At 45.4% G+C, this 16,206-nt stretch overlaps 1 pseudogene; it reads left to right on the plus strand.

The window, feature by feature from the left end:
• The window catches only part of LOC119960122, a 29,161-nt pseudogene that overhangs the window by 12,219 nt on the left and 736 nt on the right, over positions 1 to 16,206 (plus strand).

Raw genomic sequence — 16,206 nt, forward strand, 5'->3', positions numbered from 1 at the left:
TTGATATTTTTTCTCAACCACATTCCCCTCCCTTCTACCTAATCCCGTTATTAATCAAAAACCTATCTACCTATCATGTCTCACCAAATTGAATGAGTTTTTTAAAGTGGTGATAAAGAAAGGTCTGTGGATGCAGTTTAAATGGACTTCAGAAAGGCCTTTGATAAGGTCCCACATGGCAGACTGTTACAAAAACTAAAATCACATGGGATTCGGGGTGGGCTGGCTGGCTGGATACAGAAGTGGCTTGGTTATGGGAGTCAGAGAGTAGTGGTGGAAGGGTATTTTTCTGAACAGAGATATGTAGCTAGTGGTATTCCGCAGGGGACAGTGCTGGGACCTCTGCTGTTTGCAGTGTATGTAAATGTTCTGGAGGAAAACGTGGATGGTCTAATCAGCAAGTTTGTGGATGACACGAAGATTGCTGATAGTTCCGAAGATTGGCAGATAATAAAACAGGATATGGATAGATTGGCGAACTGGGAACAGAGATGACAGATGGAGTTTAATTCGGACAAATGCGAGTTGATGCATTTTGGAGGATCTAATCTAGGTATAAATTATACTATAAATGGCAGAACCATTATGAACATTAACATACAGAGGGATCTGGGCATGAAGGTCCACAGTTCCGTAAAAGTGGCAATACGTGGGTTTGGAAAAGAGCAAGGTGATCATTGCTCGGCACAACATCGAGGGCCGAAGGGCCTGTTCTGTGCTGTACTGTTCTATGTTCTATGTAATATAGGTGGCCAAGGTGTTGAAGAAGGCATGTGGCATGCTTGCCTTCATCAGCCGGGGCATTGAGTACAATGAGTTGGGAAATGAAGTTGCAGAGCACGGAGAACTGTACAGAACTCTGAACATGGTGAGGATTATCGACACAGTGGTACAGCGTACAGACAAGCTATGCAAAACAGCCGACAGGGCGAAGATCATAGACACAGTGATACAATGCACAGTGAATGCTGTGCAAAACACTGAACAGGGTGAGGATTACTGACACGCTGTGGTAAAGACATAGGGTGATGTAAATCCAGCGGAGATTTCAGCAACTTTACCATTTTGGAAATTCAAGACACACATTTGAAAGTACAGCACGAACACACACACGAACACGCATATAACACAGAAACTCACACGAACAAACACATACATACAAAAGCACAGAAGTGCGCACACATTAACAATCACAAACACACACAAGCAAATACACAAACATAAGTAGAGACATACACACAAACTCACACACACACACACAAACACAGACAAAAATGCACACAGTAACACACACAGACAAACACACAGAATATATTTATCTAGAATAACGTATTTACAATTAGCCTTATGTGTTTGCAGGGCTGAATATAATAATTAAACACTCTGGGTTTTGACGTTCGTTCTTCTTTACTTGGGGAATTCATATTCGTCTTTCTGTCCCCCCAGAATTATTACTTCTGTTAAAGTTTCCAACGAATGAAGGAACAAGGAGCCCTAGAGTATTTGGGTGAGGTTCATTTCAGGTGGATCAGCAGGTTATGAAAGTGGTGATCAAAGCACATAGTTTCCTGACCTCCATAACAGAGCTGAGTGATACAAAAGAGAGGAAGCGTTGGCGATGCTGCATAAAAAAGAATGGTTCGCCCATTGGGGGGATTGTTGGGTTACGGGTTACGTGGGTTTAAGTAGGGTGATCATTGCTCGGCACAACATCGAGGGCCGAAGGGCCTGTTCTGTGCTGTACTGTTCTATGAACTGGAGTGCTGTGTACATTTCCGGGAATCGCACATTGGGAATGTTAAGAACGCTTCAGCAAGGGGGCCGAGAAGTTTTCCACAATTTTCCAGTGATTAAAAAAAACAGTTACTTGGAGAAGTTGGTGGTTCTTCTCTATGTCGGAAGCAAGGTTCAGATGAGATTTTGTAGAGCTGTTCAAAATCAAGTTTTTTTCGGGACCGAGTAGATAGAAATAAACGATTCCATTTTTTGGAAGATTCGAGAAGCAGAACAGGACGTTGTGTTTCCATTCACCTCCTTAGTGAATGGGCCGTGGCTCCAAAAACCCACTGTGGCACAAGGCGAATTGATCACACATTTTGCCGTTTACCAACTGCACTATTTTACCCATTTGGTGGTACCTTCATTTTGAAGTGAGTTGTCATATACTTTTTACCCAAAAGGGACGGCAGGTGTCCCCTCCCACAGAATGACACAAACATGTCCTATCATACGTCAAAGATACGTATCTTTACCGTTCTATCTTCGATGCAACATCGCAAAACACTGTCCGAACTTCGGGAGCACGGCGATCAGCTGTTTCTGTCATTAATGTGTGGTCAACAGGCGACAGATTATCTTCAAATGCGCACAGCATTAAAACAACCAGTTTCCAAAACCTAGTTAGTCTTGATCGAAATCTTGAAGGGGGCATAGACTCGGGTACCTGAACATCTTGTTCTCGTTTTTAAAATTATGTCAAAGGTGTCAGGAATGGTTTCAAAACGATTCGGAAGAACGTAATCTTTTTAATGCATTCACTCAGAAAGCAGGCTGAAGGTGAAACCCTTCTGTCGGCCAATTTAACATGATTTCATACAACAGTCAAAGCGGGATCAAATATCTTCAAGGAGTACATTTGATTTTGTAATAGCGCCACAATAGACAAACCTGATTTAATTTATCAATGGATCCGAAGAAAACAAAGCCTCAGGATTTGTCATCCAATAACAATCTGGTCATGGAGAGAATATAAAGTCAGAGCCCAGTGTGTTAATCAAGGACACAGAGACAGTAACACAATAATTAAGACCTTAAAACCATCAGAGGACAAGTCGAGAGTAAGAACCAAGGAAACGTATCCAGCTCATTAATTATGTGAATTCGGTGAAAAGTGACAAGAGAACGGGCCAGATGAAATAATCAAGGGACCTTGGACTTCGAAGAATATTCTAATATTTCCCTCAGTAATTTAGTCTCAATTTTGGTTGCCTGCTCCCATGTGAATTAAACTGGTCAGTTTTATGATAGTTAACGAGTTTTGTAAATAGAACATAGAACATAGAACACTACAGCGCAGTACGGGCCCTTCGGCCCTCGATGTTGCGCCGACCTGTGAAACCATCTGAAGCCTATCTGACCTACACTATTCCATTTTCATCCATATGTCTATCCAGTGACCACTTAAATACCCTTAAAGTTGGCGAGTCTACTACTATTGCAGGCAGGGCGTTCCACACCCCTACTACTCTCTGAGTAAAGAAACTGCCTCTGACATCTGTCCTATATCTCTCACCCCTCAATTTAAAGCTATGTCCCCTCGTGTTGGTCATCACCATCCGAGGAAAAAGACTCTCACTGTCCACCCTATCTAACCCTCTGACTATCTTATATGTCTCTATTAAGTCACCTCTCAGCCTTCTCCTCTCTAACGAAAACAACCTCAATTCCCTGAGCCTTTCCTCGTAAGACCTTCCCTCCATACCAGGCAACATCCTAGTAAATCTCCTCTGAACCCTTTCTAAAGCTTCCACATCCTTCCTATAATGTGGTGACCAGAACTGCACGCAGTACTCCAGGTGTGGCCACACCAGAGTTATGTACAGCTGCAGCATGACCTTGTGGTTCCGAAACTCAATCCCCCTGCTTATAAAGGCTAGCACACCATATGCCTTCTTAACAGCCCTATTAACCTGGGTGGCAACTTTCAGGGATTTATGTACCTGGATGCCGAGATCTCTCTGTTCATCTACACTACCAAGAATCTTGCCATTAGCCCAGTACTCTGCATTCCTGTTACTCCTTCCAAAGTGAACCACCTCACACTTTTCCGCATTAAACTCCATCTGCCACCTACAATGTAAGTTGTTTTTGATAATACACTTTGTATGATGTGGGGGGCAGCGCGGTAACACAATGGTTAGCACAGTTGCTTCACAGCTCCAGGGTCCCAGGTTCGATTACCTGCTTGGTCACTGTCTGTGTGGAGTCTGCACGTTCTCCCTGTGTCTGCGTGGGTTTCCTCCGGGTGCTCTGGTCTCCTCTCACAATCGAAAGACGCGCAGGTTAGACGGAATGGCCATGATGAATTGCACTTAGCATCCAAAAAAAGGCTAGCTGTTGGTTACTGGGTTACGGGGACAGGGTAGAGACGTGGACTTAAGTAGGGTGCTCTTTCCAGGAGCCGGTGCAGACTCTATGGGCAGAATAGCCTCCTTCTGCACTGTAACGTCTATGGATAGCCGCTGGTGTCTCCCGGTAGAATTTGTGTTGTGTGGGTATAATTTGCATTCTGTGAGGAACCTGTTTTTTGCATGCCAGTCTAACTTCTGTTATGTGAGTAAGTCCGACAGCATGTTGCTAACACTGTGTCAGGCTAATTCTCCCTGATTACACCATAAGACATAGAACCATAATTAGGCCACTCGGCCCATCGAGTTGCTCCGCCATTCAATCATGGCTGATATTTTTCTCATCCCCATTCTTCTGCCTTCTCCCCATAACCCCTGATCACCTTATTAATCAAGAACCTATCTATCTCTTCCTTCAAGACGTTCAGCGATTTGGCCTCAACAGCTTGCTGCAGCAAAAATATCCACAGATTCACTACCCTCTGGCTGAAGAAGTTCCTCCTCATCTCTGTTTTAACGGATCGTCCCTTTGGTCTGGGATTGTGTTCTCTGCTAATTTTTCCTACAAGTGGAATCATCCTCGCCATGAGCACTCTATCCAGACCTCGCAGTATCCTGTAAGTTTCAACAAGATCCCCCCTCATCCTTCTAAACTCCAATGACTACAGACCCAGAGTCCTCAACTGATCCTCATACGACAAGGTGTTCATTCCAAGGATTGTTCTTGTGGATCTCCTCTGGACCCTTTCCAGGGGCTGCACACCTTTTTTTTTGGTGGCAGCTAATTAATTTTTTTCAGGCAGGAACATAACATAAAAACAGCAGAAACCAACACTGAGCACTTCCCTAAGTGCCGAACTGAATGAAAAAAAACAATAAATTAAAAATCTGTCACCAACTTTTAAATTCCTCCCCTCCCACTTTTACAAGTTCCTCACTGCACATCTTCCAAATTGCGACTTTTTGGCAGGGAGGAGGGATGGTGGGGCGGGGTGGAGAAAAGAATGGCCCCAAAAAATGGCCCCTGGCTCACTCAAAATGGCCACTGCTTCATTTAAAATGGCCAGCCCCTCCTCACTCAAAATGCCCACCAACCCGCTCGCTCAGGTGACGAACGCGCTTTGCTTTTTACAAAAGAAAAGGGAACAAACATAGCAGTCATGCTCGAGCACCACCTAAAAAATGGGCGTGATTCTCCGAACCCGTGAGAAATCGTGAGGCTGGCGTCAAAAACGGGCGGGTTTGACGCCAGCCTCCGCCCCCCCCCCCCCCCCGACCGAGAACCGATTCTGGTCCCCGGTCGGGGCTAGCATAGAATTTCGTTAAGCCCGCTTGCCAGAGTTTGCGACGGCTGACGCGTCACATGACGTCAGCCGCGCATGCGCGTATTGGAAGACGCCACCCCGCGCATGCGCGGATGACGTCATCACGCATTTGCGTGAAACCGGCGCATGCGCGGGCCGGTATGCGCCTCAGCCGCCCCGCGAATGGATACAGCGGGGCAGCGGAAGGATAAAGAGTGCACGGGGTAAGTACCCGCTGCCCGCGATCGGTGCCCACCGATCGCGGGCCCATGGCACCCTTGGTACGGCCATGGTACTGCCATGCCAATCGGTGCCATGGTTCCCCAGAGCGCGACTTTATGGCCGTTTTAACGAACGGTCAGACCAGGTATGTTTGACGTTCCTAAAAACGGTCGTAAAGGGCTTGGAATTCGGCCCATCGGCCAACTGAGAATCGCTGCTCGCCGTAAATAAACGGCGGGCAGCGATTCGTGTTGGGAGGCGGGCGTGGGGGGGGGGGGAGGGAGAACAGCGGGAGGGCGTCAGACCAGCGTGGCCGTAAAAATTTACGACCCCCGCTATTCTCCGCACCGTCATGAGTGCGGAGAATCTCCCCCAACTTGTACTTCTCAGAATAAAAGGAGGAAAGCAATGTTGAATGGATGGGCTTCGAACCGTAACCCCGGGACGGGAATCCTGATGTGCGGCTCAAAATGGCCGCCACCCCTGCTCAAATCGGCCGTCAGCTCTCCCCCTGTCCCTTACTCCTGCTTAAAATGCTCATCTTTCCTTAGATACGGGGTCCAAAACTTCTCACAGTACTCCAAATGGGGCATGACCAGGGCCTCATACAGCCGCAGAAGTACGTCCCTGGTCTTGTATTCTAGCCCTCTTAACATGAATGCTGACATTGAATTTGCCTTCCTAACTTCTGACTGAACCTGCACGTTAACCTTAAGAGAATCGTGAAAACGGACAGCCATGTCCCTTTGTGCTTCTGGATTCCTGAACATTTCCCCATTTAGAAAATAGTCTATGTCGAAATTCCTCCTTCCAAAGTGCATAACCGAACTTTACCACGTTATATTTCATCTGCCACTTCATTGCCCACTCTTCTCGTCTGTCCAAATCCTTCTGCAGACCCCTTATTTCCTCAATGCTACCTGTCCCTCTACAGATAGTTGTATCATCTGCAAACTTAGCAGCAGTGCCTCCAGTTACTTCTTCCAGATCATTAATGTATATTGTGAAACACAGCACAGCACAGATCCTGCGGCAGACCACTAGTCACAGGCTGCCACCATGCATAAAAGTTATATCCCTCAATTTTACTCTACATTTAATGTCGGAGACGTACACCTGGACATGGGTTAAAAGTACACAATGCAATTATAGGATAAAGGAAATGCCTCTTACACACAAAGAGTGCTAAATGTGTGAAATTACCACTAGTCATCGGTTGCCATCCTAAAAAAAATCCTTTATCCCCACTCTCTGCCTTCTGTCAGTCAGTCAATCCCGTACCCATGCCAGGATCTGAGAATTAACACCATGGGCTCTTAACTTAATGATCAATCTCCTATGTGGCACCTTATCAAAGGCCTTCTCGAAATCTAAATAAATCACGTCCATTGGTTCTCCTTTGTCTCACTTCCTTGTTACCTCGTCAAAGACTCTAACAGATCTGTTAGACGTGACCTCCTTTTGAAAAAGCCATGCTGACTCGATCTTATTTTACCATGCACTTCCAAGTACTCCGCGATCTCATCTCTAATTATGGACTCTAAAATCCCACCAATGACTGAAGTCAAGCCAACCGGCCTCTAATTTCCCGTCTCCTGCCTCCCTCCCTTCTTAAACAGCGGTGTTACATTAGCCACCTTCCAGTCCTCTGGGACCCTTCCTGCCTCCAGTGATTTCTGAAAGATCACTACCATTGCCTCCACAATCTCCTCAGCTATCTCTTTTGGAACCCTGCGGTGCAGTCCATCCGGTCAGTTGACGTCTCCACTTTCAGAACTTTCAGTGTCCCCAGAACCTTCTCCTTCGTGATGGCCACTGCACTCACCTCTGCCCCTGTTTCTCCTGGAGCTTTGGCATTCCACTGGTATCTTCCACCTTGAAGACTGATGCAAAGTAGCTATTCAGTTCGTCTGCCATTTCTTTGTTTCCTATTATTACTTCTCCAGCCACATTGTCCAGTGGTCCAATGTCTATTTTTGCCTCTCTCTTTATATTGAAAATACTCTTCCCATCTTCATTTATATTAGTAGCTAGCTTGCACCCATATTTCATCTTCGCTCTCCTTATTGATATTTTAGCTGTCATCTGCTCGCTCTTAAAGGCTTCCCAATCCTCTGGCTTCTCACTAATCCTCGACACTTTTTATGTTTTTTCTTTTGCGTTTATACTGTCCTTGAGTTTAATGTCACTGAGATAAACTGGCTTCTGTGTGATTGCTATAATACTTCTTCATTGAGTCACAATAGTGAACATTCCACATGACTAAACAGGCCTTGCTATTGATCAATTCAATTACAAACTACGCTGAGCTGCACGAGATGTCGATACCCGCTCGGCGTCTCCCTGGAGTCACTCAACATTCTAACCCCCAACCAAACGAAAATGGAAAATGAATCCTGTGTCTGTTTTTCAAGTAACTGTGAATCACTCCTTTAATAAAAGTGGACGGCTGTTGCTGGAATCAGACTCAGAAAGAGAAAATACTGGGCACGGTACATCACATCCTTTCCCTCTCCACAGCTGCTGTAAGACCTTCTGGGATTGTCCACTCCTCAGCAGGTTAGTGTTGTCCGTGGTAACTAACCACATGATAGAATTATTTTAGAAAGCTGTGGTTCCTGGGCATCCTGCTAGAGGGACCAACTTGAGTATATATTTCCAAAAATCCAAACATTTGGCAGTTTCTGACTTTGCGTCTAAATCGGGCAGTATTGTGTGGATTACAATGTGTCACAATTGTGTTGAATTATTTTACCATTGTTTTGAGGTCGATTACATTCCTGTAGGAATGCGATATGTTCTGCAGATTCATTCTCAGCTATTTCACTTTCGCTTAAATTTAACATTCTCATGCTTGCAACAGTGGCGGACTGAGGTTGGATCCAAGCTGCGAAGGAACCTGACGGACAGTTTTACAGTCGATGTGGTTTTCTGTCCCAGAGGAGAAGTTAACCAGACTGAGTGTAAAACACGTGGCTCACTCACGCCAGCATGAAACCAATTTCATCCCCATGTTCGCGAGGCACTTGCCCAGCATCCGTATCACTAGGCCAGTGTCATAGCCACTTTACGAAAGTTTCTTATGGGTTCGGGAGTAGCAGTATTGTGCCTTGCAATCACTATTTCATGTTCTGCACTGTCACTGGGAAAGACAGCTCTTTTGACTCCCTCACAACCTGTCTCAGATACAATCCAGCAGCTATGTCCTTTAAGATTCGGCCTACTACGTCTATGCTGGTGCTTCCCGAGGTATTCTTGATGATGGACATTGAAGTCCCCCACCCAGAGTACATTTCGTCCCCTTGCCACCTCAGTGTTTCCTCCAAATGAATTTGGGCTCTCCCAGGGGAACACCCTCCCGGATGTATAGCGTTGTGCCGCCACCTCTGCTGAGTCTGTTCGACTGGTGGGACAAGGCATACGCAGGGATGGGAAGGACACGTTTCTAACCTTCTCTGTGTGTGAGGAGAACACTTGTTAACCGATTTGCTGATCACTTTCCCAGTGCCAAACAGAACAGTTAATCCAGGGGTTCCTGAAGTGTCGTTCTTCACAGTTTGATGTCTGTCAATCAGAAAATTCGTGTTCAGTCACATTGAAATTGCAGATTGGGACAAGATGACAAGCACAGTTTACTGGAAATCAAAAACCCATTCGGACTTTAAGCAATGTGTGGCCAACTCTCCCGCTTTATCTGTATGTTTCACTTCAAACTGAAGGAACGATCAGATACTCGGCGTGTTGAAGAAAATTGGCCTTTGTTTTCTCTGCTTCTCCTTCAGAACTCATCTGATTAAAACACAGCCTCCTCCGTCCTTGCTCGATACCAGATCTGGGCACCTGTCTGTGGAGTATGAACTAGGAAAAGCCATACCTTCTTTCTCCAAACATTCTACTGACGCCATAGGTTTCTGAACTGCATTACATTAGCACAGCCTTCGAAAAGTAATTGCGCAGGGAATAGGTAAATATTTGTATACTGGGATCATCAAGAACTTCGTGTTCCATTCCCTCATCATTCAATCTCACAAAGATGTCATTCAGCACATGGTGCCTGACTGACCTCTGAGGGGAGCGTTCAAATTACTCTGCCTCTATTGCCCCTGCCCCGCTGCCTTGCTGAAGGTTCGAAGTCAGGACGTTATCCTATTCCATTTTTGACATTTAAACCCGCTTCCACATGCCTTTCAGTCAGTGAACACGTCTCAAATTCACACATTGCAAAGCAAATACCAGCTCAAATTGTCTCTGGTTCTTTAGCAAATGTCAATCCTTCACATGCAAGTTCTCTGGTGACTGAACCTTCTGCCACTAGAGGCAATATCTCCTTATTTATTCAACCGGAATTGTTGACAGCTGTCAATATCAATCAAATCTTCTCTCAGACTTCCCAGTTTTACGGAGAACACATTCCCCAGTCTTTCCACAAAGCGGAAGCATTTCTTCATTGGTTCCATTTTAATGATGTCCCACCCCTCTCCATGGCCCTCAATCATTCATCAGATGTGGTGCACAGATTTGAACAATAATCTAGCCCAGATATTATCAACGTTATACAAATGTATAGCGTAACATTTTCACCTTTTGTATTGATAAAGGCAGTAATCTCAAATGCATTTCACAGAAGTCTCAACCTTCCCTCCCATCACATCACTTCTCTCGCTCTTTCCACAGTGCCTATAAAATTGTATAATTTACTATATATTACCTCTCCTCGTTCTTCCAAGCCCCTAACCCGATCCGACAATGTGCATTGTCCTTCTGAATATCTGTCCATTCTCTGTCACTGCAAATTAGAATTCTGAATATGACAGAACTGGAAAGTAATCGTTACTAAATTGAAGCATTGTTAGAATTGAAAAAAAACATAGACGGCGATGGTGCAGTAATCATTGTGTATATTGTAAATATCTACCTGGATATTATCAGTGGTCTGTATCATATTGTAACCTGATCATCAGTTTCTGGATTGAAGGAAGCTGCCGGCTCTGAGGCGTCGGCATTCTGATCAGTCATTTAAGCGAGGTTCCATGAACCGTTTCAGAGTTTTGTTAAAGGTATTACCGGCACCATTGCAATAATAGTGTAAATACGACCACCCAACAAAATCACATGGACCGATCTCCCAACTCATTTCTGAAATGAAAAGGGGGCGAGAGCATCTACTGACAGAACAACTCGTCCACCGAACCCCTGTTCAATAGACTGAGGTGGGAGAGGTTGGTTAATAATAATCATAATAATCGCTTCATTGTCAGAACTGGAAAGTAATCGTTACTAAATTGAAGCATTGTTAGAATTGAAAAAAACATAGACGGCGATGGTGCAGTAATCATTGTGTATGATTACTGGCGCCTGTTCAGGTACACAGAGGGATAATTCAGAATGTCCAATTAACCTAACAGCACGTCTTTCGGGACTTGTGGGAGGAAACCGGAGCACTCGGAGGAAACCCACGCAAACACGGGGAGAACGTGCCGACTCCGCACAGACAGTGACCCAAGCCAGGAATCGAACCTGGGACCCTGGCGCTGTACAGCAACGGTGCCAACCATTGTGCTACCATGCGGCGCAGTTTGAGCTCCGTTTAAACTGCAGCTCACAAAACTAATGAAGCGATAGGCAAGTGGAGGCTCCGTGGTAGCAAGAGCTGTGGATGTTCACAACCGGCTGCCCCGCTTAAATACTCAAGTTCTGTTGTGAGCTGCACTGTGGGCGTGGCCTAATTTACCGATTTAAGGGCGTAATTTAGTTTTAGTTCAGCTCTGAGGAGCAGTCTCCCAGAGCAGTCCAGGTTTGCAGTCTCCCGATCCCCGTCACTAAACCATCAGCTCCAGGCAGCAGAATGACGGGAATCCTCCTTGTTTTCACCCTGTATGTCTGTTTACCCCGTGAGTACCGATCAGACTAACCCAGATTGTGTGGATTTAATATAAAGCTGCCCGAGTCCATCCCAATTACAGACCCTGTCTGGGGTTTTAGCCCTGATCTGTGTTTCTGGCTGTGATGGTCCATTAAACTGTCTCTGTTTAATTTCCAGGATGTTTGAGTCAGTCAGTGACACAGGACCCAGAAGCGGTGACCAGCGAGGAGTGTCAGACTCTCACCGTTAACTGTGTGTATTCCGGTTATTATTTCGAAAATGGACATTTCTTCAGTCAAACCCAGCCCGGGGCAGATTGGGAGGTGATCTCCAGCGGAGAGATTTGTTGTGTCGGTGAATAAAGCAGAAAATACATTTTCGCTGGAAATTCGGGATGTGAGAGTTGAAGACAGCGCCACCTATTTCTGTAAAGCTCATTATAAATACTGGTACACAGACACAGTGATGGGTCTCGGCTTCCCGCGATACAAAATCCCTCACTGCGGATTATCACAGAAACAAATGTAAAAGCGGAGTTAATCTGCCCTGAAACCCCCACAGTTCCGCCTCACACTGTCTGTCCCGTGCTCTGGTTTATAACGAGACTGGATCATTCCCGTTAACATCTTGAGTTTTATAAACGCCGAGTTTGTGCGGATGTTGATACTTTTCCAGAAATTAGTGTCAGTGAATGGAGATTGGGAATAACTGATCTCAGTGACGAACCCTCAGACCATCCGGATCCTGTTCCAACAGAGGGAACTGGGAACCGCAGTCCCCACTGTTGAAGTTATGTCCCCACGTTCACCATATAGCCGGTGATTTTATATTGACTTGCCATACGGTGCTACAATGGATATTCACAGTGACAGAGACCGGGTCAATTTCCTCCGCACAAAGCAAGTAACAATTCGCCCGGCCTGGTGGCGAATTATCGGGATGATGTTATCATGGCTGTAACCTGGTTACGTTTCATTGTCATTTCCACCATTTCCATCTTTCTTTATCATTTTCGTCGGTTTATATGAAGCGAATATTTCCTGCCTCCGGCCATTTAGTCATAGCTCAGGGCCTCACAGAGAACGGTTTAAATCAACACAGTCTCTGAAACATTGGATGTTGTTTATGTATTTCAACCCCCCGAATAATTGGGCAGCTTCGAATGATTGGTGATCATTTTCTTGCTGTTTGAGGTGTCGGTGGTTATTGTACCGGGGAGTCTGAGAGCCGCGTCACTGGGGATATGCAGATGGATACGGGACGGTGGTGACTGTCACAGCCGGTAAGTGTCTCCAAACCCCGCTATTTTACAGAGCGTGTCCGCGAATGTTAACCCTCAGTTTATTATTATGATCCGTACTTCTTAAAACCGATTGAAACTGGAGCTGATCTGCTTTCTAAGTAATATTCTTGGCGGCAGATTTTGATTTCCGAGCAGAATATGATTCTGGAGTTGGGTCCAGGTCTTTCCTGTGGAAACTGTATATGGAGCAGGAGGTCAGAGGGATAGGGGTAGTGGTAATTGGGGTTGGGTGGTGGTGTTGGTGGGAGTTGACAGTATGTGGACCATTACTAGTTTAATGGCACATCATGTCCATGCTCAACATCACAGGCTCTCTCATTCCGAACTGTTTTTAATGAAAGCAGATTGTCGACGGTCCGGACTCCGCTGTCGGAGTTGGTCTGTGAGGGGGCTCTGTGTCTGTCCGTTTGGTCACCACATCGGCTCTTAGAGCTCTCTCCACGGCAGCCGTTCGTTCTCCGAACTGCGCAATGTGATTGATGCACCATGTGAAGAAACGCAACATTTGCGGAAACGCATGTACCGACATTTGAAACAGTCCAGAGAAAATTCACGAGGTTGGCCCCGTCTTTGGAGGTAATTTCTATAAAGGAGATTCGAAGAAAGAGACTTGACCTTATTGAGACAGATAGGATAATCTGGGGGTTTGACAGGCTGGATCCTGAGAGGATTTCCTTTTGTGTCTCGAACCAGAGGGCATAATCTCTGAGTCAAGGGGCGCCATGTAAAACAGAGATTACATAGAACAGTTCAGGCCCTTCGGCCCTCGATGTTGTGCCGAGCAATGATCACCCCTCTCAAACCCACGTATCCACCCTATACCCGTAACCCAACAACACCCCCCCCCCCCCTAACCTTACTTTTTAAGGACACTACGGGCAATTTAGCATGGCCAATCCACCTAACCCGCACATTTTTGGACTGTGGGAGGAAACCGGGGCACCCGGAGGAAACCCACGCACACACGGGGAGGACGTGCAGACTCCGCACAGACAGTGACCCAGCCGGGAACCGAACCTGGGACCCTGGAGCTGTGAAGCATTTATGCTAACCACCATGCTACCGTGCTGCGGGACGGTAGGAGGAATTACGATTAGGAGGAATTTGTTCTCTCAGACGGCCGTGAAACTGTGAAATATTGGCGCTAAGCATGTTCAAGGCTGAAAGAGACAGACATATATTCAGTGAGGGCGTCGAGCGTTAGGGGTATAAGGTGGGATAGTAGAGTTGAGGATTATCGTCATGAAAAATTTTAAGGTGGAAAAGTCCCCAGGGCCTGATGGGATCTACCCCAGAATACTGAAGAAGGCTAGCGAGGAAATTGCTGAGGCCTTGATAGAAATCTTTGGATCCTCACTGTCTTCAGGTATGTTCCAGAGGACTGGAGAATAGCCTATGTTGTTCTATTGTTTAAGAAGGGAGCAAGGATAATCCAGGAAACTACAAGCCGGTGAGCCTTGCATCAGTGGTAGGGAAATTAGTGGAGAGAATTCTTCGAGACAGGATCTACTCCCATTTGGAAGCAAGTAGATGTATGAGTGAAAGGCAGCATGGTTTTGTGAAGGGGAGGTCGTGTCTCACTAACTTAATAGAGTTTTTCAAGGAGATCACAATGGTGGTTGCTGCAGGTAGTGCAGTGGATGTTGTCTATATGGACTTCAGTAAGGCCTTTGACAAGGTCCCTCATGCAGACTGGTACAAAATGTGAAGTCATACGTGATCAGATGTGAGCTTGCAAGAAGGATACAGAACTGGCTAGCTCATAGAAGGCAGAGAGTAGCAATGGAAGGGTGCTTTGCTGAATGGAGGACTGTGACTACTGGTGGTGTTCCGCAGGGATCAGTGCTGGGACTACGGTCTGAAATGCTGCATAGGGTTCTGTCACCTCAGTTCAGAAATTATCTCCATGCTTGGGAGGAAATTTAACAAATATTCCTGAGATAAATTACTGTGAGTAGAAATTGAGTTATTTAGACCGAGATTCCATGTAATGTAGAGCCCTGAGATGTAACTTCATCAGAACATACCATATGTTCAAAGGGCTTGGCAGAACAGATACTGGGTAAGTGTATCCAGGCTGGCTAGGTTATAACTTGGGATCCCAGTTTCAGAATATGTGTTTCGGCAGTAGAGTTAAGAAGAGGACACATTTCTTTAGTTAACCAATTCTTGTGAATCTTTGATTTCTGTTTCTCAGAGAGTTCTGGATTCTCAGATGTGAGTTTATTCATAGACGTGTTCAATAGGTTATTAGATATAAAAGTAACAAAGGTTATGGCGACAATGGGGGGACTGGTTGTTGAGTAAGGGGATCAGCGAGCATATAATGAATGGCGGGTCAACTTTGAAAGGTGGTCTCGTCGGTATTACTTCTACCCGTTAGAAATTGTCTTTTGAATCTTGCGGTTCTGAGGACGGAAATCAGCTGCAATGCAAATCTCTCTGGAAAGGTTCAACATGTTGGGTCCACTTTCGCCGAGGGATGGAGAATCACGAGGAGGATTTCTAGGTGAATTAAATTATGAACATAAATCTGAATGGTGATTTGTGCGTTTTTCCAGAGAAAGGGACGGTGAACATGTAATAGTCATTAACAGAAAACAGACACAAATTGGAAACAGATATTTCTACACAGAGACATCAGGGTATACCAATCGCTGCCACATTGAGTGGTTGGCGCAGAGACTATTGTTTCAGAAATGGGTTGGATGGAAAATAAAGGAGGGGAAACAGAATGGAGCGACACAACGTGCTGGATTGAATGGCCAACTCGATTTCGGGTGGGTTAGGCTGACCTGGAGTATGCACAGACATAAATCAGTTGGGCCAAATCGTTCATTCCTCTTCAGTAGATTATACACAATATAAAACTTACAGAAATGTTCGCTCAGAGAACCCGAGAGACAATCAGTTAATAAACTGAAAGAATTGTAATTGTCAGAGTGCCGGAAGAGGCAGTTCCCAGTGAATAACAGTGAAACCCACTGCGGAAACTGAACAGACTGAACCCAACCGACAACTGAGAGACTTTGGGACAAGTTCCCACGATCACGAAAAGCACAAACAGCACAAAGTAAATGTAGAAATAAAATTAAACTAACAGTAAATGATTCAATTTAAAGAGAAACGGAGACAAATATTATTGATTGAAGAAAATAGACAGAGTAAAAGGCAATCAGAAACTCCGGGAAATGTTAAACTGCAGTCAGTGATTGACATCTAACTACGGATGTCCAACGTCGGTTTGTATCCATAGCCAATGAATCGCAATCATTTTCTGTTGGATCTTGCTGTGCTAAGTGATGAATGCAGTTCGGTTAAACTCGGCCAATTATATCAGGAAACAGATTGTCTCACTGATATGAAAATGTTCCCTCGCGTCTGGTC

Source organism: Scyliorhinus canicula, unplaced genomic scaffold (genome assembly GCF_902713615.1).
Source record: "Scyliorhinus canicula unplaced genomic scaffold, sScyCan1.1, whole genome shotgun sequence".
Classification (NCBI taxonomy): domain Eukaryota; kingdom Metazoa; phylum Chordata; class Chondrichthyes; order Carcharhiniformes; family Scyliorhinidae; genus Scyliorhinus; species Scyliorhinus canicula.